General features: G+C 54.1%; 1 protein-coding gene across 2 annotated transcripts in view; it reads left to right on the top strand.

Annotated features, from left to right (window-relative positions):
* Positions 1-24,063, top strand: part of CRYZL1 (crystallin zeta like 1) — a 269,330-nt gene that overhangs the window by 28,746 nt on the left and 216,521 nt on the right. The window lies entirely within an intron of this gene.

A 24,063-nucleotide genomic window follows, 5' to 3' on the forward strand; every position in this document is an offset into this window, starting at 1 on the left:
ATTTGCATCTACACTAACGAAGCTAGTCGGACGTTCATTTTTAAAGGGAGGTTGAAAAGTCTGGAGCTTCTGTCTTTAGAGCTAGCAACCCTATTTTGGTCTGTCCAGTCATCCTCCTCGTTGTTTTTTTATTTTTTTTGCATCCGTTTGTTATTGTTTTTTGGTCACCGGTTCTTGATATTTTTTTCTTTCATTTGTGCTTATTATATTTTTGTAATTGTGTTTTTGTGTTTTAATAGTTATGGTACGTGTTTCCTAATTTTCAGTTTTCACCATCTTCATTTCACCATACTGATTCATCACTAATCCTTTATTGGTTCCGGAGTAGCGTGCTACTCGCTGAAAAAGCGCTTTGACACCTCATCAGGGGTAGTAAGTGCTATATAAATGCAATTTCAATACAATACATCCTAACTTTATGCAACAAAGGAGGTGTCAGCAGGTTGATTAGTATGCCTTCACCCATTCTTTCTTTGCATGCTAGTGACAGATGGTAGGCTTCAGATAAGCAGTAGTTCTCAGGCAAGTGGGTTGGGTCATAAAGCTTACGTGCACGGAAATGCTTAATAGTATAGGGATTGCACCCTGCCCGCACCAGATAGTACACCGTTGGGCAGACATTGTGGCTTATGATTAAGAAATCAGGCGGCAGGTGGGGGTGCTGGCTCCAAGGCTTCATGGCAAGTCATGTTTATTTTATTCTAAATTATTATTAATTTATTTAACTGCTTGCCTGCAGTTGTTGGTAGAGTGTGATGTTGTGAAACCATGTGCTGCACACTGTTGCATTGTTATACAAACCTTTGTCACATGGACATTTTCTGCATTGGAGAAGCTTAAAAAGAAATTACAAAAAGAGGCAATTAAATGGGTGCTGCGGGAGTTCTCCAGGTTTTTCTCTTCCACTCAGTGAGCAGCTTCAGCTTAATGTCTCCAGGTAGGCCCCAGCATCAAAACATTTACTTTTCATTTCGTGCTGTTGAAATACCCATGGGACTGGAGTGGGACCACTTCCTGTAACATTTGTGTTTCACTGCTGCTAAAGACAACCCTGAGTGTGGTAGCAGGGAAACCGTTCCATGCAGTCCGATATCCCGCCTCAGAATTTCAGTCTACAGAGCGTGGCTTTAAATGGGATGAAAAAGTGTGGGGGGAGAGGGTGGAGTGTCTAATACGGATGGGGCCTATGTAATTTGGAGCGTGGCTCATCACATACATTACATTTCTGTGATTCCCATAGTGTGCCACGCAACCAGTATTTTTGCTCCTCCCTTATCTTTCTGTAATTATATCCAGATACAGATAGCCAAGACTATTAGCGTTGACGGTGCTCGTTAGCTGTTTAAGATAAATGAGTAACAACAATGATTTGTTGTAAATAATTAATATTCAATATTTTGCAATTCTGAAACTGTGCCTGTGAGAGGGGGTAGTGGTCTGTAGAGTGTCTCAATGACTTCCGTTTTGGTCACTCTATTTTAGACATATACAACCGTTTTTAGGTCTCGGCTAGGGTAAGACTGCGCACATGCGCAGTATCGCTGGCGAGATTTAATAAGATTGAGTACGTTTCACTAGCGAGGTTATGCCCCGCCCCTCTTTTCCATTGGCTGGTGTCACCGTTCATGCTAAACGGTGGCAAGCCATTGGAAAAGAGATGTTAGTGACGTACTCTTTTCACTTTTGAAGCCATCCCACATGGACTAGCTTCCTTGACTTACTGCTGGTGTAAAAGGTTTGTTATCTTCTTTATGGGTCCAAACAGATGGCCCCATAAAGAAGATAATAAACCGTTTACGCTAGGAGGAAGTCAGGACTACAAAGAGAAAAGTGTACGCCCTCACGCGGGCCGCGGATGCAGCACAGCAGCATCCATTGATTTCTAGCTCACCCATCTGTCCCCCAAATGCTGGCATGTGGGTCAGAAAGTGCTTAGAGAGCTCGCGTCAGCACGGCGTGCTCTCGTCGCCTCCATTGGAAGGCTTGTTTAACATGCATCTGTGTCACGAGCAGCGTTTCCCAGGCTTGTTTAATAACAGATATCTGTGTCAGGAGCAGACTTTTCCCGGTCTGCACGGTAGCTGCAGATGCTGAAGCCTGGCCCTCGACGGAGACGTAGCTCAGCCTTTCTGCTTTTCGGGTCAGGCGCATCCTGGCGCTTCGGGGGTTAAAGGAGCCGGGCGGGACCGGTGAGTGACAGCAGGCGGGGAGGGGCCGCGCGCCGGAGCACTGAGCCGGGGGAGGATCAGTCCTGCAGCCAGGCATTGAGGCAGGAGCTTGGCAGGCATTGCAGCAGAGCCCCGAGGCCAGGGGAGTGGGAGGAGGAAGGCAGGCATACAGGAAAAAGCAGCGGACGCCGGGCACAGGTGACCTGAGTCTGGGCTTATTGGGCGGAAGCGCAGTCCCAGGTGGATGGCAGACAAGAGCTTTTGGTGGGCGTCTGGCAGGAGCTGCGGGATCGTCCAGCAGAGGAAGGAGAAGAGGCGACAGGAGCTGTAACCCTTCCACGGGTCCCGAGGGACTGGGAGACAGGTACGTGCCTAGCACAGAGTGAGCGACCGGCGCTGCGGCGGAGAAGAGGGCCTCGGAGCGGCGCCTCCGGGTGTGCAGCTCCAGCCGCCGAGAACAAGGACTGCTGCGCTGTACAGGGGTGGCCAATCCCAGGGAAGCTTCCGGATGAAGCCGAGCTAGATTTGGACTAATCTGTGTATTTCGGTTCCACGCCGGATCTTGTCCAGATGCTCTACCATCTTGTTTCTTGCACTCCCAGGTGTATTTTTCCGCCCTATCAGCCTCCTGGCGGGGACTGTTCTATGTGCATTCTATATTTTTGCCAGTTTTTATGACAAGTGTGGGGTAAGTAAGTGCATTTTTTTATACTTGTGCAAGGCCCATATGGATACACAAAGTGCACTCCGCGGTTAGACGACCCTGGTGCATTACACGCGTGTCCGTGCTATATGACCGGCTCGTATGGAGTTGTGTGTGCCTTGTGTACATGTGTGAGCTGTATGTGTTCATGTCAGGGAGCCCTGTCCTCGCCATTATGAGCTGGGCTCGGCTCCGTGTTATCTTTTGGGAAACAGGCAGAGTAGACCTGTGTGTGCCATGATGCAGACACAGTACGCGAGTCCGCTCTTGTGATGTACACAGATCCGACTGTGGCCTGCAGCATCGGGCACAAACCCGTTCATACCGGGTACAGATATGTGTTTACTCGTGACGGACAGGGCAAAGCACTATGCGCGCGGGCGCTATGAATATTTGATATGTGGGATATTGTGTGCTATGTGGAAGCAGGTAGACCTCTACGTGTGCCATAATAAATGAGCCATAGCTTTGACTGTGCCCTTTTAAGAAGCCCGCTGTGTGTCGTAATGAGGCTGGTGTAGGGTGCCAAGATTAGCCAGACACAGACAGACCTGTGTGTGACCTACGCGCTCTGGGTAGTGTTGGAGAGACAGACAAAGCGTTCACGATGAGTTATTTAGGGCGTTATGAAAGGATACAGCTTAGTAGTGATTGAGTTGTCCAGCTGTCTGTATCCTCTTGGGGTGTGGACGAGTGGTAGAATTCCTTGGTAGTCAAGCAAGGTCCTTAGAGGAAGCCACCTCAACAGAAATCAGCCAGACATTCAAATATGTTGGTGCAAAAGTTCACCCATCCTTATGAAAGTTTACACACCAGCTTTTGTTGAATTTGGTAGCACGGAACCTTTGTTATAACTTGTCTTGCCTTGCAGCCATGATGGTAAAAGGGTCCCTGGGAATGTTAAGGACTCACCCTTTTACCCTCCTTGGAACTCACCGGGTGACGCAGATCACAATTCAGCAGTATTCACACTTGGTGAGTCATTCAACACGTTTAAAGTATAGGGGCCTATAGTAAGGATGCTCTTCTCCAGTGTACAGTACTTACACGTTTCCTTCACACTTCGCCTAACCTGTGAAATGTATATAACGATGAAACCGCGCCTTGATATTCAGTGTCATGTCAAACGGTTGGAACCACCAGTTGTCAGAATATCGGGCTTCAGGGCCCCAAAATACATCATCCTCTGCCACTTCGAAGCACTACACTCAGAAAACTGCTGTGTCATAAAGTGTTTCTAGTAGATGTGATGGCAGTGAAGCCTGAACTTGCCTGCCAGGCCCCTCCCCTTCTGTCCTCGGATTGGGGTGCTTTTGGAAATCTATCTGCTTTTATGTTTAACTCCAGCAGTAAACTTGCGATATATTTACAGTGGCACCGACATATATTTTTTCTGCTTTCCTTGCCAGTTTCGAGGGCTGTGGTTGTTTTCCCTGGCCCCTGTCTGGCCTTGTATCCTCGCTTCACCCCTCCAAGCAGAGTAGAATGTTCTATATGGACTCTTTATTGACTTAAATAAGCGCCTTTACGATAAGCGAAGTTAAAGCTATTTGCTTTGCTATAGAATACCATTAGCAAAGTAAATAGCTTTAACTTAATCAAAGGCGAGACCTATTGCATTTTCAATGCTTGTTCTCTACATGTCGTCCATCTGCATATCTTACACCTCATCTCTTTCCTCTTCAGCACTCTCTCTTCAGTCTCTTCTGAATGCACTTTCTTGCATCTCCTTCACTTCACCACCCCTAAACACACAAAGCACTTACGGGTAAGCACTGCATTTTCTTTCACTTTCGCCATGTCAGAATTTTGACATCTTTGTTCCTGCTTCACACACATTTGCATAGAATCAGAATTACAAATGGAATACGTGACCCCTGCTTGGTGTGCTCTGCAGCGAAGATTTGAAGTCAATGAATTCTTGTTTTTGACCCACTGACAGACAGTGAGAAACTTCCACTGCAGAGCGCTGAACTCAAGAGCGCTTAATCGTGGCCAGTTATAAACACCTGGGCCTTATTATAGAAGTGCCCACTGGGGGAGCAACGAGCGTTTGCACCCACTTTGCGCACCCCCGGTGCACTTTAGTATTACAGAAGGGGCAGCAGACGTTTGTGCGCCCCCTTCTGTAATACTTAAAGTGCCAGCACTTCCTCAAGAAGGCGTTCCATCATTTACATGGGGGCATGGCCCAATGCAAATGAGGGAATCCCTTTGCCTCTGCGACCGTGCCGTATTATAGACGCGGGCGCCGAGGCACAGAAGCTTGGTGCACTGTCAGACCGCCCCCTGATTGCAGCCCTCTGGAGGGGGTAAGGGAGGGGTTCAATGGACTCCCGCAGACATCCCCTTGCTGGCGGGTGCAGTCACTCACTGCACCCGCTTGCAAGGGATTCTCTAATCCCCTTTAAAAGTGCAAGCGGGTTGCCGCCTGTACTGTGCAAACACGGAGCGGCTTCAAAGCAGCCACTCCGTTTTTTAGGGCTCGGGACTACGTCACCACGAAGTGGGGCGGGGCTTCCGAGCTCTTATGTTAGAAAAAAATAATAATTCAGAAAGGGGTCCGGGCTGCCACATTCCAGAAAGCGCGCGGTTTTTGCGTGTGGTATTTTGCCATGTGCATGGTAATTGGTCCAGGTAAGGCTGTGTTTAAGTAAGGCAGCACGCCATAGGGCTTTGGAATTTTTTCAATGTCCACTTCCTGCATAAAGTGTTCGGACACGCGCAGAAGAATACATAAATCCTCAATTACCAGCTGTCCGAGGTGCCGGTAATTGAAGGCAGATGGTGCTGGGAGCGTGTGCACTGCTGTGTTTTTTTTCCCTTGAGGTCTGTGTGCGCGCCGGCCAGCAATGTAGAGAATTACATGCATCAGATCTTGTTTTTTTAAACAATTGCGATCGCGAAAGTGATCTCTTTCTGTGCTGCTTGTTTAAACAATTGCGATCGCAAAAGTGATGCTTTCTGTGCTGCTTGTTTAAACAATTGCGATCGCGAAAGTGATGCTTTCTGTGCTGCTTGTTTTTCGTATGTAATCTTGTTCTTCTACGAACTCGATGGTAGCGGAGTATCCCATCCTCACCCTCTAGGTCACTTCATTAATTTTCCACGAGTCCGCCGTGTCTGGTGGCGAGTGCAGATTGGTAGTGCAGAGTGGTAGTGCAGAGTGCAGAGTGGTAGTGCAGAGTGGTAGTGCAGAGTGCAGAGCGGTAGTGCGGAGCGGTAGTGCAGAGCGGTAGTGCAGAGTGGTAGTGCAGAGTGCAGAGTGGTAGTGCAGATTGGTAGTGCAGAGTGCAGAGTGGTAGTGCAGAGTGGTAGTGCAGAGTGCAGAGTGGTAGTGCAGAGTGCAGAGTGGTAGTGCAGAGTGGTAGTGCAGAGTGGTAGTGCAGAGTGCAGAGTGGTAGTGCAGAGTGGTAGTGCAGAGTGCAGAGTGGTAGTGCAGAGTGCAGAGTGGTAGTGCAGAGTGGTAGTGCAGAGTGGTAGTGCAGAGTGGTAGTGCAGAGTGGTAGTTCAGAGTGGTAGTGCAGAGTGCAGAGTGGTAGTGCAGAGTGGTAGTGCAGAGTGCAGAGTGCAGAGTGGTAGTGCAGAGTGCAGAGTGGTAGTGCAGAGTGGTAGTGCAGAGTGCAGAGTGGTAGTGCAGAGTGGTAGTGCAGAGTGAAGTTTGAGAGTGCGAGTGGTAGTGGTAGTGCAGATTGAGAGTGCCGATCGGTAGTGCAGATTGGTAGTGTAGAGTGGTAGTGCAGAGTGCAGATTGCGGAGTGCAGAGTGGTAGTGCAGAGTGCAGAGTGGTAGTGCAGAGTGCAGAGTGGTAGTGCTGAGTGCAGAGTGGTAGTGCTGAGTGCAGAGTGGTAGTGCAAAGTGGTAGTGCAGAGTGCAGAGTGGTAGTGCAGAGTGCAGAGTGGTAGTGCAGAGTGCAGAGTGGTAGTGCAGAGTGGTAGTGCAGAGTGGTAGTGCAGAGTGGCAGAGTGGTAGTGCAGAGGGCAGAGTGGTAGTGCAGAGGGCAGAGTGGTAGTGCAGAGGGCAGAGTGGTAGTGCAGAGGGCAGAGTGGTAGTGCAGAGTGGTAGTGCAGAGTGCAGAGTGGTAGTGCAGAGTGGTAGTGCAGAGTGGTAGTGCAGAGTGGTAGTGCAGAGTGCAGAGTGGTAGTGCAGAGTGCAGAGTGGTAGTGCAGAGGGCAGAGTGGTAGTGCAGAGTGGTAGTGCAGAGTGATAGTGCAGAGTGGTAGTGCAGAGGGCAGAGTGCAGAGTGGTAGTGCAGAGTGGTAGTGCAGAGTGGTAGTGCAGAGTGGTAGTGCAGAGTGCAGAGTGGTAGTGCAGAGTGGTAGTGCAGAGTGCAGAGTGGTAGTGCAGAGTGCAGAGTGGTAGTGCAGAGTGGTAGTGCAGAGTGGTAGTGCAGAGTGCAGAGTGGTAGTGCAGAGTGGTAGTGCAGAGTGGTAGTGCAGAGTGGTAGTGCAGAGGGCAGAGTGGTAGTGCAGAGGGCAGAGTGGTAGTGCAGAGGGCAGAGTGGTAGTGCAGAGTGGTAGTGCAGAGTGGTAGTGCAGAGTGCAGAGTGGTAGTGCAGAGTGGTAGTGCAGAGTGGTAGTGCAGAGTGGTAGTGCAGAGGGCAGAGTGGTAGTGCAGAGGGCAGAGTGGTAGTGCAGAGTGGTAGTGCAGAGTGGTAGTGCTGAGTGGTAGTGCAGAGTGCAGAGTGGTAGTGCAGAGTGGTAGTGCAGAGTGCAGAGTGGTAGTGCAGAGGGCAGAGTGGTAGTGCAGAGGGCAGAGTGGTAGTGCAGAGGGCAGAGTGGTAGTGCAGAGTGGTAGTGCAGAGTGCAGAGTGGTAGTGCAGAGTGGTAGTGCAGAGTGGTAGTGCAGAGTGGTAGTGCAGAGTGGTAGTGCAGAGGGCAGAGTGGTAGTGCAGAGTGCAGAGTGATAGTGCAGAGGGCAGAGTGGTAGTGCAGAGTGGTAGTGCAGAGTGGTAGTGCAGAGTGGTAGTGCAGAGTGCAGAGTGGTAGTGCAGAGTGCAGAGTGGTAGTGCAGAGGGCAGAGTGGTAGTGCAGAGTGGTAGTGCAGAGTGGTAGTGCAGAGTGGTAGTGCAGAGTGGTAGTGCAGAGGGCAGAGTGGTAGTGCAGAGTGCAGAGTGATAGTGCAGAGGGCAGAGTGGTAGTGCAGAGTGGTAGTGCAGAGTGGTAGTGCAGAGTGCAGAGTGGTAGTGCAGAGTGGTAGTGCAGAGTGGTAGTGCAGAGTGCAGAGTGGTAGTGCAGAGTGGTAGTGCAGAGTGCAGAGTGGTAGTGCAGAGGGCAGAGTGGTAGTGCAGAGGGCAGAGTGGTAGTACAGAGTGGTAGTGCAGAGTGGTAGTGCAGAGTGGTAGTGCAGAGTGGCAGTGCAGAGTGGCAGTGCAGAGGGCAGAGTGGTAGTGCAGAGGGCAGAGTGGTAGTGCAGAGGGCAGAGTGGTAGTGCAGAGTGGTAGTGCAGAGTGCAGAGTGGTAGTGCCGAGTGCAGAGTGGTAGTGCAGAGTGGTAGTGCAGAGTGCAGAGTGGTAGTGCAGAGGGCAGAGTGGTAGTGCAGAGTGGTAGTGCAGAGGGCAGAGTGGTAGTGCAGAGTGGTAGTGCAGAGGGCAGAGTGGTAGTGCAGAGTGGTAGTGCAGAGTGGTAGTGCAGAGTGGTAGTGCATAGTGCAGAGTGGTAGTGCAGAGTGGTAGTGCAGAGTGCAGAGTGGTAGTGCAGAGTGGTAGTGCAGAGTGCAGAGTGGTAGTGCAGAGTGGTAGTGCAGAGTGGTAGTGCAGAGTGGTAGTGCAGAGTGCAGAGTGGTAGTGCAGAGTGCAGAGTGGTAGTGCAGAGGGCAGAGTGGTAGTGCAGAGTGGTAGTGCAGAGTGATAGTGCAGAGTGGTAGTGCAGAGGGCAGAGTGCAGAGTGGTAGTGCAGAGTGGTAGTGCAGAGTGGTAGTGCAGAGTGCAGAGTGGTAGTGCAGAGTGGTAGTGCAGAGTGCAGAGTGGTAGTGCAGAGTGCAGAGTGGTAGTGCAGAGTGGTAGTGCAGAGTGGTAGTGCAGAGTGCAGAGTGGTAGTGCAGAGTGGTAGTGCAGAGTGGTAGTGCAGAGTGGTAGTGCAGAGGGCAGAGTGGTAGTGCAGAGGGCAGAGTGGTAGTGCAGAGGGCAGAGTGGTAGTGCAGAGTGGTAGTGCAGAGTGGTAGTGCAGAGTGCAGAGTGGTAGTGCAGAGTGGTAGTGCAGAGTGGTAGTGCAGAGTGGTAGTGCAGAGGGCAGAGTGGTAGTGCAGAGGGCAGAGTGGTAGTGCAGAGGGCAGAGTGGTAGTGCAGAGTGGTAGTGCAGAGTGGTAGTGCTGAGTGGTAGTGCAGAGTGGTAGTGCAGAGTGGTAGTGCAGAGTGGTAGTGCTGAGTGGTAGTGCAGAGTGCAGAGTGGTAGTGCAGAGTGGTAGTGCAGAGTGGTAGTGCAGAGTGGTAGTGCAGAGTGGTAGTGCAGAGTGGTAGTGCTGAGTGGTAGTGCAGAGTGCAGAGTGGTAGTGCAGAGTGGTAGTGCAGAGTGCAGAGTGGTAGTGCAGAGGGCAGAGTGGTAGTGCAGAGGGCAGAGTGGTAGTGCAGAGGGCAGAGTGGTAGTGCAGAGTGGTAGTGCAGAGTGCAGAGTGGTAGTGCAGAGTGGTAGTGCAGAGTGGTAGTGCAGAGTGGTAGTGCAGAGTGGTAGTGCAGAGGGCAGAGTGGTAGTGCAGAGTGCAGAGTGATAGTGCAGAGGGCAGAGTGGTAGTGCAGAGTGGTAGTGCAGAGTGGTAGTGCAGAGTGGTAGTGCAGAGTGCAGAGTGGTAGTGCAGAGTGCAGAGTGGTAGTGCAGAGGGCAGAGTGGTAGTGCAGAGTGGTAGTGCAGAGTGGTAGTGCAGAGTGGTAGTGCAGAGGGCAGAGTGGTAGTGCAGAGTGCAGAGTGATAGTGCAGAGGGCAGAGTGGTAGTGCAGAGTGGTAGTGCAGAGTGGTAGTGCAGAGTGCAGAGTGGTAGTGCAGAGTGGTAGTGCAGAGTGGTAGTGCAGAGTGCAGAGTGGTAGTGCAGAGTGGTAGTGCAGAGTGCAGAGTGGTAGTGCAGAGGGCAGAGTGGTAGTGCAGAGGGCAGAGTGGTAGTACAGAGTGGTAGTGCAGAGTGGTAGTGCAGAGTGGTAGTGCAGAGTGGCAGTGCAGAGTGGCAGTGCAGAGGGCAGAGTGGTAGTGCAGAGGGCAGAGTGGTAGTGCAGAGGGCAGAGTGGTAGTGCAGAGTGGTAGTGCAGAGTGCAGAGTGGTAGTGCCGAGTGCAGAGTGGTAGTGCAGAGTGGTAGTGCAGAGTGCAGAGTGGTAGTGCAGAGGGCAGAGTGGTAGTGCAGAGTGGTAGTGCAGAGGGCAGAGTGGTAGTGCAGAGTGGTAGTGCAGAGGGCAGAGTGGTAGTGCAGAGTGGTAGTGCAGAGTGGTAGTGCAGAGTGGTAGTGCATAGTGCAGAGTGGTAGTGCAGAGTGGTAGTGCAGAGTGCAGAGTGGTAGTGCAGAGTGGTAGTGCAGAGTGCAGAGTGGTAGTGCAGAGTGCAGAGTGGTAGTGCATAGTGGTAGTGCAGAGGGCAGAGTGGTAGTGCAGAGTGGTAGTGCAGAGGGCAGAGTGGTAGTGCAGAGTGGTAGTGCAGAGGGCAGAGTGGTAGTGCAGAGTGCAGAGTGGTAGTGCAGAGTGCAGAGTGGTAGTGCAGAGGGCAGAGTGGTAGTGCAGAGTGGTAGTGCAGAGTGGTAGTGCAGAGTGGTAGTGCAGAGTGGCAGTGCAGAGTGGCGGTGCAGAGTGGCGGTGCAGAGTGGCGGTGCAGAGTGGCGGTGCAGAGTGGTAGTGCTGAGTGGTAGTGCTGAGTGGTAGTGCTGAGTGGTAGTGCTGAGTGGTAGTGCTGAGTGGTAGTGCTGAGTGGTAGTGCAGAGTGGTAGTGCAGAGTGGTAGTGCAGAGTGGTAGTGCAGAGTGCAGAGTGGTAGTGCAGAGGGCAGAGTGGTAGTGCAGAGGGCTGAGTGGTAGTGCAGAGTGGTAGTGCAGAGTGGCAGTGCAGAGGGCAGAGTGGCAGTGCAGAGGGCAGAGTGGTAGTGCAGAGGGCAGAGTGGTAGTGCAGAGGGCAGAGTGGTAGTGCAGAGTGGTAGTGCAGAGTGCAGAGTGGTAGTGCAGAGTGGTAGTGCAGAGTGGTAGTGCAGAGTGGTAGTGCAGAGTGCAGAGTGGTAGTGCAGAGTGCAGAGTGCAGAGTGGTAGTGCAGAGTGGTAGTGCAGAGTGGTAGTGCAGTGTGGCAGTGCAGAGGGCAGAGTGGTAGTGCAGAGGGCAGAGTGGTAGTGCAGAGGGCAGAGTGGTAGTGCAGAGGGCAGAGTGGTAGTGCAGAGGGCAGAGTGGTAGTGCAGAGGGCAGAGTGGTAGTGCAGATGGTAGTGCAGAGTGGTAGTTCAGAGTGCAGAGTGGTAGTGCAGAGTGGTAGTGCAGAGTGCAGAGTGGTAGTGCAGAGTGCAGAGTGGTAGTGCAGAGTGGTAGTGCAGAGTGCAGAGTGGTAGTGCAGAGTGGTAGTGCAGAGTGGTAGTGCAGAGTGCAGAGTGGTAGTGCAGAGTGGTAGTGCAGAGTGGTAGTGCAGAGTGGTAGTGCAGAGTGGTAGTGCAGAGTGCAGAGTGGTAGTGCAGAGTGCAGAGTGGTAGTGCAGAGGGCAGAGTGGTAGTGCAGAGGGCAGAGTGGTAGTGCAGAGTGGTAGTGCAGAGTGGTAGTGCAGAGTGGTAGTACAGAGGGCAGAGTGGTAGTGCAGAGTGCAGAGTGATAGTGCAGAGGGCAGAGTGGTAGTGCAGAGTGGTAGTGCAGAGTGGTAGTGCAGAGTGCAGAGTGGTAGTGCAGAGTGGTAGTGCAGAGTGGTAGTGCAGAGTGCAGAGTGGTAGTGCAGAGTGGTAGTGCAGAGTGCAGAGTGGTAGTGCAGAGTGGTAGTGCAGAGTGGTAGTGCAGAGTGGTAGTGCAGAGGGCAGAGTGGTAGTGCAGAGGGCAGAGTGGTAGTGCAGAGTGGTAGTGCAGAGTGGCAGTGCAGAGTGGCAGTGCAGAGGGCAGAGTGGTAGTGCAGAGGGCAGAGTGGTAGTGCAGAGTGGTAGTGCAGAGTGCAGAGTGGTAGTGCAGAGTGGTAGTGCAGAGTGGTAGTGCAGAGTGGTAGTGCAGAGTGCAGAGTGGTAGTGCAGAGTGCAGAGTGCAGAGTGGTAGTGCAGAGTGGTAGTGCAGAGTGGTAGTGCAGTGTGGCAGTGCAGAGGGCAGAGTGGTAGTGCAGAGGGCAGAGTGGTAGTGCAGAGGGCAGAGTGGTAGTGCAGAGGGCAGAGTGGTAGTGCAGAGGGCAGAGTGGTAGTGCAGAGGGCAGAGTGGTAGTGCAGATGGTAGTGCAGAGTGGTAGTTCAGAGTGCAGAGTGGTAGTGCAGAGTGGTAGTGCAGAGTGCAGAGTGGTAGTGCAGAGTGCAGAGTGGTAGTGCAGAGTGGTAGTGCAGAGTGCAGAGTGGTAGTGCAGAGTGGTAGTGCAGAGTGGTAGTGCAGAGTGCAGAGTGGTAGTGCAGAGTGGTAGTGCAGAGTGGTAGTGCAGAGTGGTAGTGCAGAGTGGTAGTGCAGAGTGCAGAGTGGTAGTGCAGAGTGCAGAGTGGTAGTGCAGAGGGCAGAGTGGTAGTGCAGAGGGCAGAGTGGTAGTGCAGAGTGGTAGTGCAGAGTGGTAGTGCAGAGTGGTAGTACAGAGGGCAGAGTGGTAGTGCAGAGTGCAGAGTGATAGTGCAGAGGGCAGAGTGGTAGTGCAGAGTGGTAGTGCAGAGTGGTAGTGCAGAGTGCAGAGTGGTAGTGCAGAGTGGTAGTGCAGAGTGGTAGTGCAGAGTGCAGAGTGGTAGTGCAGAGTGGTAGTGCAGAGTGCAGAGTGGTAGTGCAGAGTGGTAGTGCAGAGTGGTAGTGCAGAGTGGTAGTGCAGAGGGCAGAGTGGTAGTGCAGAGGGCAGAGTGGTAGTGCAGAGTGGTAGTGCAGAGTGGCAGTGCAGAGTGGCAGTGCAGAGGGCAGAGTGGCAGTGCAGAGGGCAGAGTGGTAGTGCAGAGGGCAGAGTGGTAGTGCAGAGGGCAGAGTGGTAGTGCAGAGTGGTAGTGCAGAGTGCAGAGTGGTAGTGCCGAGTGCAGAGTGGTAGTGCAGAGTGGTAGTGCAGAGGGCAGAGTGGTGGTGCAGAGTGGTAGTGCAGAGGGCAGAGTGGTAGTGCAGAGTGGTAGTGCAGAGGGCAGAGTGGTAGTGCAGAGTGGTAGTGCAGAGTGGTAGTGCAGAGTGGTAGTGCAGAGTGGCAGTGCAGAGTGGCAGTGCAGAGGGCAGAGTGGTAGTGCAGAGTGCAGAGTGGTAGTGCAGAGTGGTAGTGCAGAGTGCAGAGTGGTAGTGCAGAGGGCAGAGTGGTAGTGCAGAGGGCAGAGTGGTAGTGCAGAGTGGTAGTGCAGAGTGGTAGTGCAGAGTGGTAGTGCAGAGTGGCAGTGCAGAGTGGCAGTGCAGAGGGCAGAGTGGTAGTGCAGAGGGCAGAGTGGTAGTGCAGAGGGCAGAGTGGTAGTGCAGAGTGGTAGTGCAGAGTGCAGAGTGGTAGTGCCGAGTGCAGAGTGGTAGTGCAGAGTCGTAGTGCAGAGTGCAGAGTGGTAGTGCAGAGGGCAGAGTGGTAGTGCAGAGTGGTAGTGCAGAGGGCAGAGCGGTAGTGCAGAGTGGTAGTGCAGAGGGCAGAGTGGTAGTGCAGAGTGGTAGTGCAGAGTGGTAGTGCAGAGTGGTAGTGCATAGTGCAGAGTGGTAGTGCAGAGTGGTAGTGCAGAGTGCAGAGTGGTAGTGCAGAGTGGTAGTGCAGAGTGCAGAGTGGTAGTGCATAGTGGTAGTGCAGAGGGCAGAGTGGTAGTGCAGAGTGGTAGTGCAGAGGGCAGAGTGGTAGTGCAGAGTGGTAGTGCAGAGGGCAGAGTGGTAGTGCAGAGTGCAGAGTGGTAGTGCAGAGTGCAGAGTGGTAGTGCAGAGGGCAGAGTGGTAGTGCAGAGTGGTAGTGCAGAGTGGTAGTGCAGAGTGGTAGTGCAGAGTGGTAGTGCAGAGTGGCGGTGCAGAGTGGCGGTGCAGAGTGGTAGTGCAGAGTGGTAGTGCAGAGTGGCGGTGCAGAGTGGTAGTGCTGAGTGGTAGTGCTGAGTGGTAGTGCTGAGTGGTAGTGCAGAGTGGTAGTGCAGAGTGGTAGTGCAGAGTGGTAGAGCAGAGTGCAGAGTGGTAGTGCAGAGGGCAGAGTGGTAGTGCAGAGGGCTGAGTGGTAGTGCAGAGGGCAGAGTGGTAGTGCAGAGTGGCAGTGCAGAGTGGCAGTGCCGAGTGGCAGTGCAGAGTGGCAGTGCAGAGTGGCAGTGCAGAGGGCAGAGTGGCAGTGCAGAGGGCAGAGTGGTAGTGCAGAGGGCAGAGTGGTAGTGCAGAGGGCAGAGTGGTAGTGCAGAGTGGTAGTGCAGAGTGCAGAGTGGTAGTGCAGAGTGGTAGTGCAGAGTGGTAGTGCAGAGTGGTAGTGCAGAGTGCAGAGTGGTAGTGCAGAGTGCAGAGTGCAGAGTGGTAGTGCAGAGTGGTAGTGCAGAGTGGTAGTGCAGTGTGGCAGTGCAGAGGGCAGAGTGGTAGTGCAGAGGGCAGAGTGGTAGTGCAGAGGGCAGAGTGGTAGTGCAGAGGGCAGAGTGGTAGTGCAGAGGGCAGAGTGGTAGTGCAGATGGTAGTGCAGAGTGGTAGTGCAGAGTGGTAGTGCAGAGTGCAGAGTGGTAGTGCAGAGTGGTAGTGCAGAGTGCAGAGTGGTAGTGCCGAGTGCAGAGTGGTAGTGCAGAGTGGTAGTGCAGAGTGCAGAGTGGTAGTGCAGAGGGCAGAGTGGTGGTGCAGAGTGGTAGTGCAGAGGGCAGAGTGGTAGTGCAGAGTGGTAGTGCAGAGGGCAGAGTGGTAGTGCAGAGTGGTAGTGCAGAGTGGTAGTGCAGAGTGGTAGTGCAGAGTGGCAGTGCAGAGTGGCAGTGCAGAGGGCAGAGTGGTAGTGCAGAGTGCAGAGTGGTAGTGCAGAGTGGTAGTGCAGAGTGCAGAGTGGTAGTGCAGAGGGCAGAGTGGTAGTGCAGAGGGCAGAGTGGTAGTACAGAGTGGTAGTGCAGAGTGGTAGTGCAGAGTGGTAGTGCAGAGTGGCAGTGCAGAGTGGCAGTGCAGAGGGCAGAGTGGTAGTGCAGAGGGCAGAGTGGTAGTGCAGAGGGCAGAGTGGTAGTGCAGAGTGGTAGTGCAGAGTGCAGAGTGGTAGTGCCGAGTGCAGAGTGGTAGTGCAGAGTGGTAGTGCAGAGTGCAGAGTGGTAGTGCAGAGGGCAGAGTGGTAGTGCAGAGTGGTAGTGCAGAGGGCAGAGTGGTAGTGCAGAGTGGTAGTGCAGAGGGCAGAGTGGTAGTGCAGAGTGGTAGTGCAGAGTGGTAGTGCAGAGTGGTAGTGCATAGTGCAGAGTGGTAGTGCAGAGTGGTAGTGCAGAGTGCAGAGGGGTAGTGCAGAGTGGTAGTGCAGAGTGCAGAGTGGTAGTGCATAGTGGTAGTGCAGAGGGCAGAGTGGTAGTGCAGAGTGGTAGTGCAGAGGGCAGAGTGGTAGTGCAGAGTGGTAGTGCAGAGGGCAGAGTGGTAGTGCAGAGTGCAGAGTGGTAGTGCAGAGTGCAGAGTGGTAGTGCAGAGGGCAGAGTGGTAGTGCAGAGTGGTAGTGCAGAGTGGTAGTGCAGAGTGGTAGTGCAGAGTGGTAGTGCAGAGTGGTAGTGCAGAGTGGCAGTGCAGAGTGGCGGTGCAGAGTGGTAGTGCAGAGTGGCGGTGCAGAGTGGTAGTGCAGAGTGGTAGTGCTGAGTGGTAGTGCTGAGTGGTAGTGCTGAGTGGTAGTGCTGAGTGGTAGTGCAGAGTGGTAGTGCAGAGTGGTAGTGCAGAGTGGTAGTGCAGAGTGCAGAGTGGTAGTGCAGAGGGCAGAGTGGTAGTGCAGAGGGCTGAGTGGTAGTGCAGAGGGCAGAGTGGTAGTGCAGAGTGGCAGTGCAGAGTGGCAGTGCAGAGTGGCAGTGCCGAGTGGCAGTGCAGAGTGGCAGTGCAGAGTGGCAGTGCAGAGGGCAGAGTGGCAGTGCAGAGGGCAGAGTGGTAGTGCAGAGGGCAGAGTGGTAGTGCAGAGGGCAGAGTGGTAGTGCAGAGTGGTAGTGCAGAGTGCAGAGTGGTAGTGCAGAGTGGTAGTGCAGAGTGGTAGTGCAGAGTGGTAGTGCAGAGTGCAGAGTGGTAGTGCAGAGTGCAGAGTGCAGAGTGGTAGTGCAGAGTGGTAGTGCAGAGTGGTAGTGCAGTGTGGCAGTGCAGAGGGCAGAGTGGTAGTGCAGAGGGCAGAGTGGTAGTGCAGAGGGCAGAGTGGTAGTGCAGAGGGCAGAGTGGTAGTGCAGAGGGCAGAGTGGTAGTGCAGAGGGCAGAGTGGTAGTGCAGATGGTAGTGCAGAGTGGTAGTGCAGAGTGGTAGTGCAGAGTGGTAGTGCAGAGTGGTAGTGCAGAGTGCAGAGTGGTAGTGCAGAGTGCAGAGTGGTAGTGCAGAGTGGTAGTGCAGAGTGCAGAGTGGTAGTGCAGAGTGGTAGTGCAGAGTGGTAGTGCAGAGTGCAGAGTGGTAGTGCAGAGTGGTAGTGCAGAGTGGTAGTGCAGAGTGGTAGTGCAGAGTGCAGAGTGGTAGTGCAGAGGGCAGAGTGGTAGTGCAGAGGGCAGAGTGGTAGTGCAGAGGGCAGAGTGGTAGTGCAGAGTGGTAGTGCAGAGTGGTAGTACAGAGGGCAGAGTGGTAGTGCAGAGTGCAGAGTGATAGTGCAGAGGGCAGAGTGGTAGTGCAGAGTGGTAGTGCAGAGTGGTAGTGCAGAGTGGTAGTGCAGAGTGCAGAGTGGTAGTGCAGAGTGGTAGTGCAGAGTGGTAGTGCAGAGTGCAGAGTGGTAGTGCAGAGTGGTAGTGCAGAGTGGTAGTGCAGAGTGGTAGTGCAGAGGGCAGAGTGGTAGTGCAGAGGGCAGAGTGGTAGTGCAGAGTGGTAGTGCAGAGTGGTAGTGCAGAGTGGTAGTGCAGAGTGGCAGTGCAGAGTGGCAGTGCAGAGGGCAGAGTGGTAGTGCAGAGTGGTAGTGCAGAGGGCAGAGTGGTAGTGCAGAGTGGTAGTGCAGAGTGCAGAGTGGTAGTGCAGAGTGCAGAGTGGTAGTGCAGAGTGCAGAGTGGTAGTGCAGAGTGCAGAGTGGTAGTGCAGAGGGCAGAGTGGTAGTGCAGAGTGGTAGTGCAGAGGGCAGAGTGGTAGTGCAGAGTGGTAGTGCAGAGTGGTACTGCAGAGTGGTAGTGCATAGTGCAGAGTGGTAGTGCAGAGTGGTAGTGCAGAGTGGTAGTGCAGAGTGGTAGTGCAGAGTGCAGAGTGGTAGTGCATAGTGGTAGTGCAGAGGGCAGAGTGGTAGTGCAGAGTGGTAGTGCAGAGGGCAGAGTGGTAGTGCAGAGTGGTAGTGCAGAGGGCAGAGTGGTAGTGCAGAGTGCAGAGTGGTAGTGCAGAGTGGTAGTGCAGAGGGCAGAGTGGTAGTGCAGAGGGCAGAGTGGTAGTGCAGAGTGGTAGTGCAGAGTGCAGAGTGGTAGTGCTGAGTGGTAGTGCTGAGTGGTAGTGCTGAGTGGTAGTGCAGAGTGGTAGTGCAGAGTGGTAGTGCAGAGTGCAGAGTGGTAGTGCAGAGTGCAGAGTGGTAGTGCAGAGGGCAGAGTGGTAGTGCAGAGGGCAGAGTGGTAGTGCAGAGTGGTAGTGCAGAGTGGCAGTGGAGAGTGGCAGTGCAGAGGGCAGAGTGGCAGTGCAGAGGGCAGAGTGGCAGTGCAGAGGGCAGAGTGGTAGTGCAGAGGGCAGAGTGGTAGTGCAGAGTGGTAGTGCAGAGTGGTAGTGCAGAGTGCAGAGTGGTAGTGCAGAGTGCAGAGTGGTAGTGCAGAGTGCAGAGTGGTAGTGCAGAGTGGTAGTGCAGTGTGGCAGTGCAGAGGGCAGAGTGGTAGTGCAGAGGGCAGAGTGGTAGTGCAGAGGGCAGAGTGGTAGTGCAGAGGGCAGAGTGGTAGTGCAGATGGTAGTGCAGAGTGCAGAGTGGTAGTGCAGAGTGGTAGTGCAGAGTGCAGAGTGGTAGTGCAGAGTGGTAGTGCAGAGTGCAGAGTGGTAGTGCAGAGTGCAGAGTGGTAGTGCAGAGTGGTAGTGCAGAGTGCAAAATGGTAGTGCAGAGTGGTAGTGCAGAGTGGTAGTGCAGAGTGCAGAGTGGTAGTGCAGAGGGGTAATGCAGAGTGCAGAGTGGTAGTGCAGAGTGGTAGTGCAGAGTGGTAGTGCAGAGAGGTAGTGCAGAGTGCAGAGTGGTAGTGCAGAGTGGTAGTGCAGAGTGGTAGTGCAGAGTGGTAGTGCAGAGTGGTAGTGCAGAGTGGTAGTGCAGAGTGCAGAGTGGTAGTGCAGAGTGGTAGTGCAGAGTGCAGAGTGGTAGTGCAGAGTGGTAGTGCAGAGTGGTAGTGCAGAGTGGTAGTGCAGAGTGGTAGTGCAGAGTGGTAGTGCAGAGGGCAGAGTGGTAGTGCAGAGTGGTAGTGCAGAGGGCAGAGTGGTAGTGCAGAGTGGTAGTGCAGAGGGCAGAGTGGTAGTGCAGAGTGGTAGTGCAGATTGGTAGTGCAGAGGGCAGAGTGGTAGTGCAGAGTGGTAGTGCAGAGTGGTAGTGCAGAGGGCAGAGTTGTAGTGCAGAGGGCAGAGTGGTAGTGCAGAGTGGTAGTGCAGAGTGGTAGTGCAGAGTGCAGAGTGGTAGTGCAGAGTGGTAGTGCAGAGTGCAGAGTGGTAGTGCAGAGTGCAGAGTGGTAGTGCAGAGTGCAGAGTGGTAGTGCAGAGTGCAGAGTGGTAGTGCAGAGTGGTAGTGCAGAGTGGTAGTGCAGAGTGGTAGTGCAGAGTGCAGAGTGGTAGTGCAGAGTGGTAGTGCAGAGTGGTAGTGCAGAGTGGTAGTGCAGAGTGGTAGTGCAGAGTGGTAGTGCAGAGTGGTAGTGCAGAGTGGTAGTGCAGAGTGGTAGTGCAGAGGGCAGAGTGGTAGTGCAGAGTGGTAGTGCAGAGGGCAGAGTGGTAGTGCAGAGTGGTAGTGCAGAGGGCAGAGTGGTAGTGCAGAGTGGTAGTGCAGAGGGCAGAGTGGTAGTGCAGAGTGCAGAGTGGTAGTGCAGAGTAGTAGGGCAGAGTGGTAGTGCAGAGTGGTAGTGCAGAGTGGTAGTGCAGAGGGCAGAGTGGTAGTGCAGAGGGCAGAGTGGTAGTGCAGAGTGGTAGTGCAGAGTGGTAGTGCAGAGTGCAGAGTGGTAGTGCAGAGTGGTAGTGCAGAGTGGTAGTGCAGAGTGGTAGTGCAGAGTGCAGAGTGGTAGTGCAGAGTGGTAGTGCAGAGTGCAGAGTGGTAGTGCAGAGTGGTAGTGCAGAGTGGTAGTGCAGAGTGCAGAGTGGTAGTGCAGAGTGGTAGTGCAGAGTGGTAGTGCAGAGTGCAGAGTGGTAGTGCAGAGTGCAGAGTAGTGCAGAGTGCAGAGTGGTAGTGCAGAGTGCAGAGTGGTAGTGCAGAGTGGTAGTGCAGAGTGCAAAGTGGTAGTGCAGAGTGCAGAGTGGTAGTGCAGAGTGGTAGTGCAGAGTGCAGAGTGGTAGTGCAGAGTGCAGAGTGGTAGTGCAGAGTGGTAGTGCAGAGTGGTAGTGCAGAGTGGTAGTGCAGAGTGGTAGTGCAGAGTGCAGAGTGGTAGTGCAGAGTGGTAGTGCAGAGTGCAGAGTGGTAGTGCAGAGTGCAGAGTGGTAGTGCAGAGTGGTAGTGCAGAGTGCAGAGTGGTAGTGGTATTGCAGAGTGCAGAGTGGTAGTGCAGAGTGGTAGTGGTAGTGCAGAGTGGTAGTGGAAAGTGGTAGTGGTAGTGCAGAGTGGTAGTGGAAAGTGGTAGTGGTAGTGCAGAGTGGTAGTGCAGAGTGGTAGTGCAGAGTGCAGAGTGGTAGTGCAGAGTGGTAGTGCAGAGTGGTAGTGCAGAGTGGTAGTGCAGAGTGGTAGTGCAGAGTGGTAGTGCAGAGTGGTAGTGCAGAGTGGTAGTGCAGCGTGGTAGTGCAGAGTGGTAGTGCAGAGGGCAGAGTGGTAGTGCAGAGGGCAGAGTGGTAGTGCAGAGTGGTAGTGCAGAGTGGTAGTGCGGAGTGGTAGTGCAGAGTGGTAGTGCAGAGTGGTAGTGCAGAGGGCAGAGTGGTAGTGCAGAGGGCAGAGTGGTAGGGCAGAGTGGTAGTGCAGAGTGGTAGTGCAGAGGGCAGAGTGGTAGTGCAGAGGGCAGAGTGGTAGTGCAGAGGGCAGAGTGGTAGTGCAGAGTGGTAGTGCAGAGTGGTAGTGCAGAGTGGTAGTGCAGAGTGCAGAGTGGTAGTGCAGAGTGGTAGTGCAGAGTGGTAGTGCAGAGTGGTAGTGCAGACTGGTAGTGCAGAGGGCAGACTGGTAGTGCAGAGGGCAGAGTGGTAGTGCAGAGTGGTAGTGCAGAGTGGTAGTGCAGAGTGGTAGTGCTGAGTGGTAGTGCAGAGTGCAGAGTGGTAGTGCAGAGTGGTAGTGCAGAGTGGTAGTGCAGAGTGGTAGTGCAGAGTGCAGAGTGGTAGTGCAGAGGGCAGAGTGATAGTGCAGAGGGCAGAGTGGTAGTGCAGAGTGGTAGTGCAGAGTGGTAGTGCAGAGTGCAGAGTGGTAGTGCAGAGTGCAGAGTGGTAGTGCAGAGTGGTAGTGCAGAGTGGTAGTGCAGAGTGGTAGTGCAGAGGGCAGAGTGGTAGTGCAGAGTGCAGAGTGATAGTGCAGAGGGCAGAGTGGTAGTGCAGAGTGGTAGTGCAGAGTGGTAGTGCAGAGTGGTAGTGCAGAGTGGCAGTGCAGAGTGGCAGTGCAGAGGGCAGAGTGGTAGTGCAGAGGGCAGAGTGGTAGTGCAGAGGGCAGAGTGGTAGTGCAGAGTGGTAGTGCAGAGTGCAGAGTGGTAGTGCCGAGTGCAGAGTGGTAGTGCAGAGTGGTAGTGCAGAGTGCAGAGTGGTAGTGCAGAGGGCAGAGTGGTAGTGCAGAGTGGTAGTGCAGAGGGCAGAGTGGTAGTGCAGAGTGGTAGTGCAGAGGGCAGAGTGGTAGTGCAGAGTGGTAGTGCAGAGTGGTAGTGCAGAGTGGTAGTGCATAGTGCAGAGTGGTAGTGCAGAGTGGTAGTGCAGAGTGCAGAGGGGTAGTGCAGAGTGGTAGTGCAGAGTGCAGAGTGGTAGTGCATAGTGGTAGTGCAGAGGGCAGAGTGGTAGTGCAGAGTGGTAGTGCAGAGGGCAGAGTGGTAGTGCAGAGTGGTAGTGCAGAGGGCAGAGTGGTAGTGCAGAGTGCAGAGTGGTAGTGCAGAGTGCAGAGTGGTAGTGCAGAGGGCAGAGTGGTAGTGCAGAGTGGTAGTGCAGAGTGGTAGTGCAGAGTGGTAGTGCAGAGTGGTAGTGCAGAGTGGCAGTGCAGAGTGGCGGTGCAGAGTGGTAGTGCAGAGTGGCGGTGCAGAGTGGTAGTGCAGAGTGGTAGTGCTGAGTGGTAGTGCTGAGTGGTAGTGCTGAGTGGTAGTGCTGAGTGGTAGTGCAGAGTGGTAGTGCAGAGTGGTAGTGCAGAGTGGTAGTGCAGAGTGGTAGTGCAGAGTGCAGAGTGGTAGTGCAGAGGGCAGAGTGGTAGTGCAGAGGGCTGAGTGGTAGTGCAGAGGGCAGAGTGGTAGTGCAGAGTGGCAGTGCAGAGTGGCAGTGCCGAGTGGCAGTGCAGAGTGGCAGTGCAGAGTGGCAGTGCAGAGGGCAGAGTGGCAGTGCAGAGGGCAGAGTGGTAGTGCAGAGGGCAGAGTGGTAGTGCAGAGGGCAGAGTGGTAGTGCAGAGTGGTAGTGCAGAGTGCAGAGTGGTAGTGCAGAGTGGTAGTGCAGAGTGGTAGTGCAGAGTGGTAGTGCAGAGTGCAGAGTGGTAGTGCAGAGTGCAGAGTGCAGAGTGGTAGTGCAGAGTGGTAGTGCAGAGTGGTAGTGCAGTGTGGCAGTGCAGAGGGCAGAGTGGTAGTGCAGAGGGCAGAGTGGTAGTGCAGAGGGCAGAGTGGTAGTGCAGAGGGCAGAGTGGTAGTGCAGAGGGCAGAGTGGTAGTGCAGAGGGCAGAGTGGTAGTGCAGATGGTAGTGCAGAGTGGTAGTGCAGAGTGGTAGTGCAGAGTGCAGAGTGGTAGTGCAGAGTGGTAGTGCAGAGTGCAGAGTGGTAGTGCAGAGTGCAGAGTGGTAGTGCAGAGTGGTAGTGCAGAGTGCAGAGTGGTAGTGCAGAGTGGTAGTGCAGAGTGGTAGTGCAGAGTGCAGAGTGGTAGTGCAGAGTGGTAGTGCAGAGTGGTAGTGCAGAGTGGTAGTGCAGAGGGCAGAGTGGTAGTGCAGAGGGCAGAGTGGTAGTGCAGAGGGCAGAGTGGTAGTGCAGAGGGCAGAGTGGTAGTGCAGAGTGGTAGTGCAGAGTGGTAGTACAGAGGGCAGAGTGGTAGTGCAGAGTGCAGAGTGATAGTGCAGAGGGCAGAGTGGTAGTGCAGAGTGGTAGTGCAGAGTGGTAGTGCAGAGTGGTAGTGCAGAGTGCAGAGTGGTAGTGCAGAGTGGTAGTGCAGAGTGGTAGTGCAGAGTGCAGAGTGGTAGTGCAGAGTGGTAGTGCAGAGTGGTAGTGCAGAGTGGTAGTGCAGAGGGCAGAGTGGTAGTGCAGAGGGCAGAGTGGTAGTGCAGAGTGGTAGTGCAGAGTGGTAGTGCAGAGTGGTAGTGCAGAGTGGCAGTGCAGAGTGGCAGTGCAGAGGGCAGAGTGGTAGTGCAGAGTGGTAGTGCAGAGGGCAGAGTGGTAGTGCAGAGTGGTAGTGCAGAGTGCAGAGTGGTAGTGCAGAGTGCAGAGTGGTAGTGCAGAGTGCAGAGTGGTAGTGCAGAGTGCAGAGTGGTAGTGCAGAGGGCAGAGTGGTAGTGCAGAGTGGTAGTGCAGAGGGCAGAGTGGTAGTGCAGAGTGGTAGTGCAGAGTGGTACTGCAGAGTGGTAGTGCATAGTGCAGAGTGGTAGTGCAGAGTGGTAGTGCAGAGTGGTAGTGCAGAGTGGTAGTGCAGAGTGCAGAGTGGTAGTGCATAGTGGTAGTGCAGAGGGCAGAGTGGTAGTGCAGAGTGGTAGTGCAGAGGACAGAGTGGTAGTGCAGAGTGGTAGTGCAGAGGGCAGAGTGGTAGTGCAGAGTGCAGAGTGGTAGTGCAGAGTGGTAGTGCAGAGGGCAGAGTGGTAGTGCAGAGGGCAGAGTGGTAGTGCAGAGTGGTAGTGCAGAGTGCAGAGTGGTAGTGCTGAGTGGTAGTGCTGAGTGGTAGTGCTGAGTGGTAGTGCAGAGTGGTAGTGCAGAGTGGTAGTGCAGAGTGCAGAGTGGTAGTGCAGAGTGCAGAGTGGTAGTGCAGAGGGCAGAGTGGTAGTGCAGAGGGCAGAGTGGTAGTGCAGAGTGGTAGTGCAGAGTGGCAGTGCAGAGTGGCAGTGGAGAGTGGCAGTGCAGAGGGCAGAGTGGCAGTGCAGAGGGCAGAGTGGTAGTGCAGAGGGCAGAGTGGTAGTGCAGAGTGGTAGTGCAGAGTGGTAGTGCAGAGTGCAGAGTGGTAGTGCAGAGTGCAGAGTGGTAGTGCAGAGTGCAGAGTGGTAGTGCAGAGTGGTAGTGCAGTGTGGCAGTGCAGAGGGCAGAGTGGTAGTGCAGAGGGCAGAGTGGTAGTGCAGAGGGCAGAGTGGTAGTGCAGAGGGCAGAGTGGTAGTGCAGAGGGCAGAGTGGTAGTGCAGATGGTAGTGCAGAGTGCAGAGTGGTAGTGCAGAGTGGTAGTGCAGAGTGCAGAGTGGTAGTGCAGAGTGGTAGTGCAGAGTGCAGAGTGGTAGTGCAGAGTGCAGAGTGGTAGTGCAGAGTGGTAGTGCAGAGTGCAAAATGGTAGTGCAGAGTGGTAGTGCAGAGTGGTAGTGCAGAGTGCAGAGTGGTAGTGCAGAGGGGTAATGCAGAGTGCAGAGTGGTAGTGCAGAGTGGTAGTGCAGAGTGGTAGTGCAGAGAGGTAGTGCAGAGTGCAGAGTGGTAGTGCAGAGTGGTAGTGCAGAGTGGTAGTGCAGAGTGGTAGTGCAGAGTGGTAGTGCAGAGTGGTAGTGCAGAGTGCAGAGTGGTAGTGCAGAGTGGTAGTGCAGAGTGCAGAGTGGTAGTGCAGAGTGGTAGTGCAGAGTGGTAGTGCAGAGTGGTAGTGCAGAGTGGTAGTGCAGAGTGG

Source organism: Lissotriton helveticus, chromosome 8 (genome assembly GCF_964261635.1).
Source record: "Lissotriton helveticus chromosome 8, aLisHel1.1, whole genome shotgun sequence".
Lineage (NCBI taxonomy): Eukaryota > Metazoa > Chordata > Amphibia > Caudata > Salamandridae > Lissotriton > Lissotriton helveticus.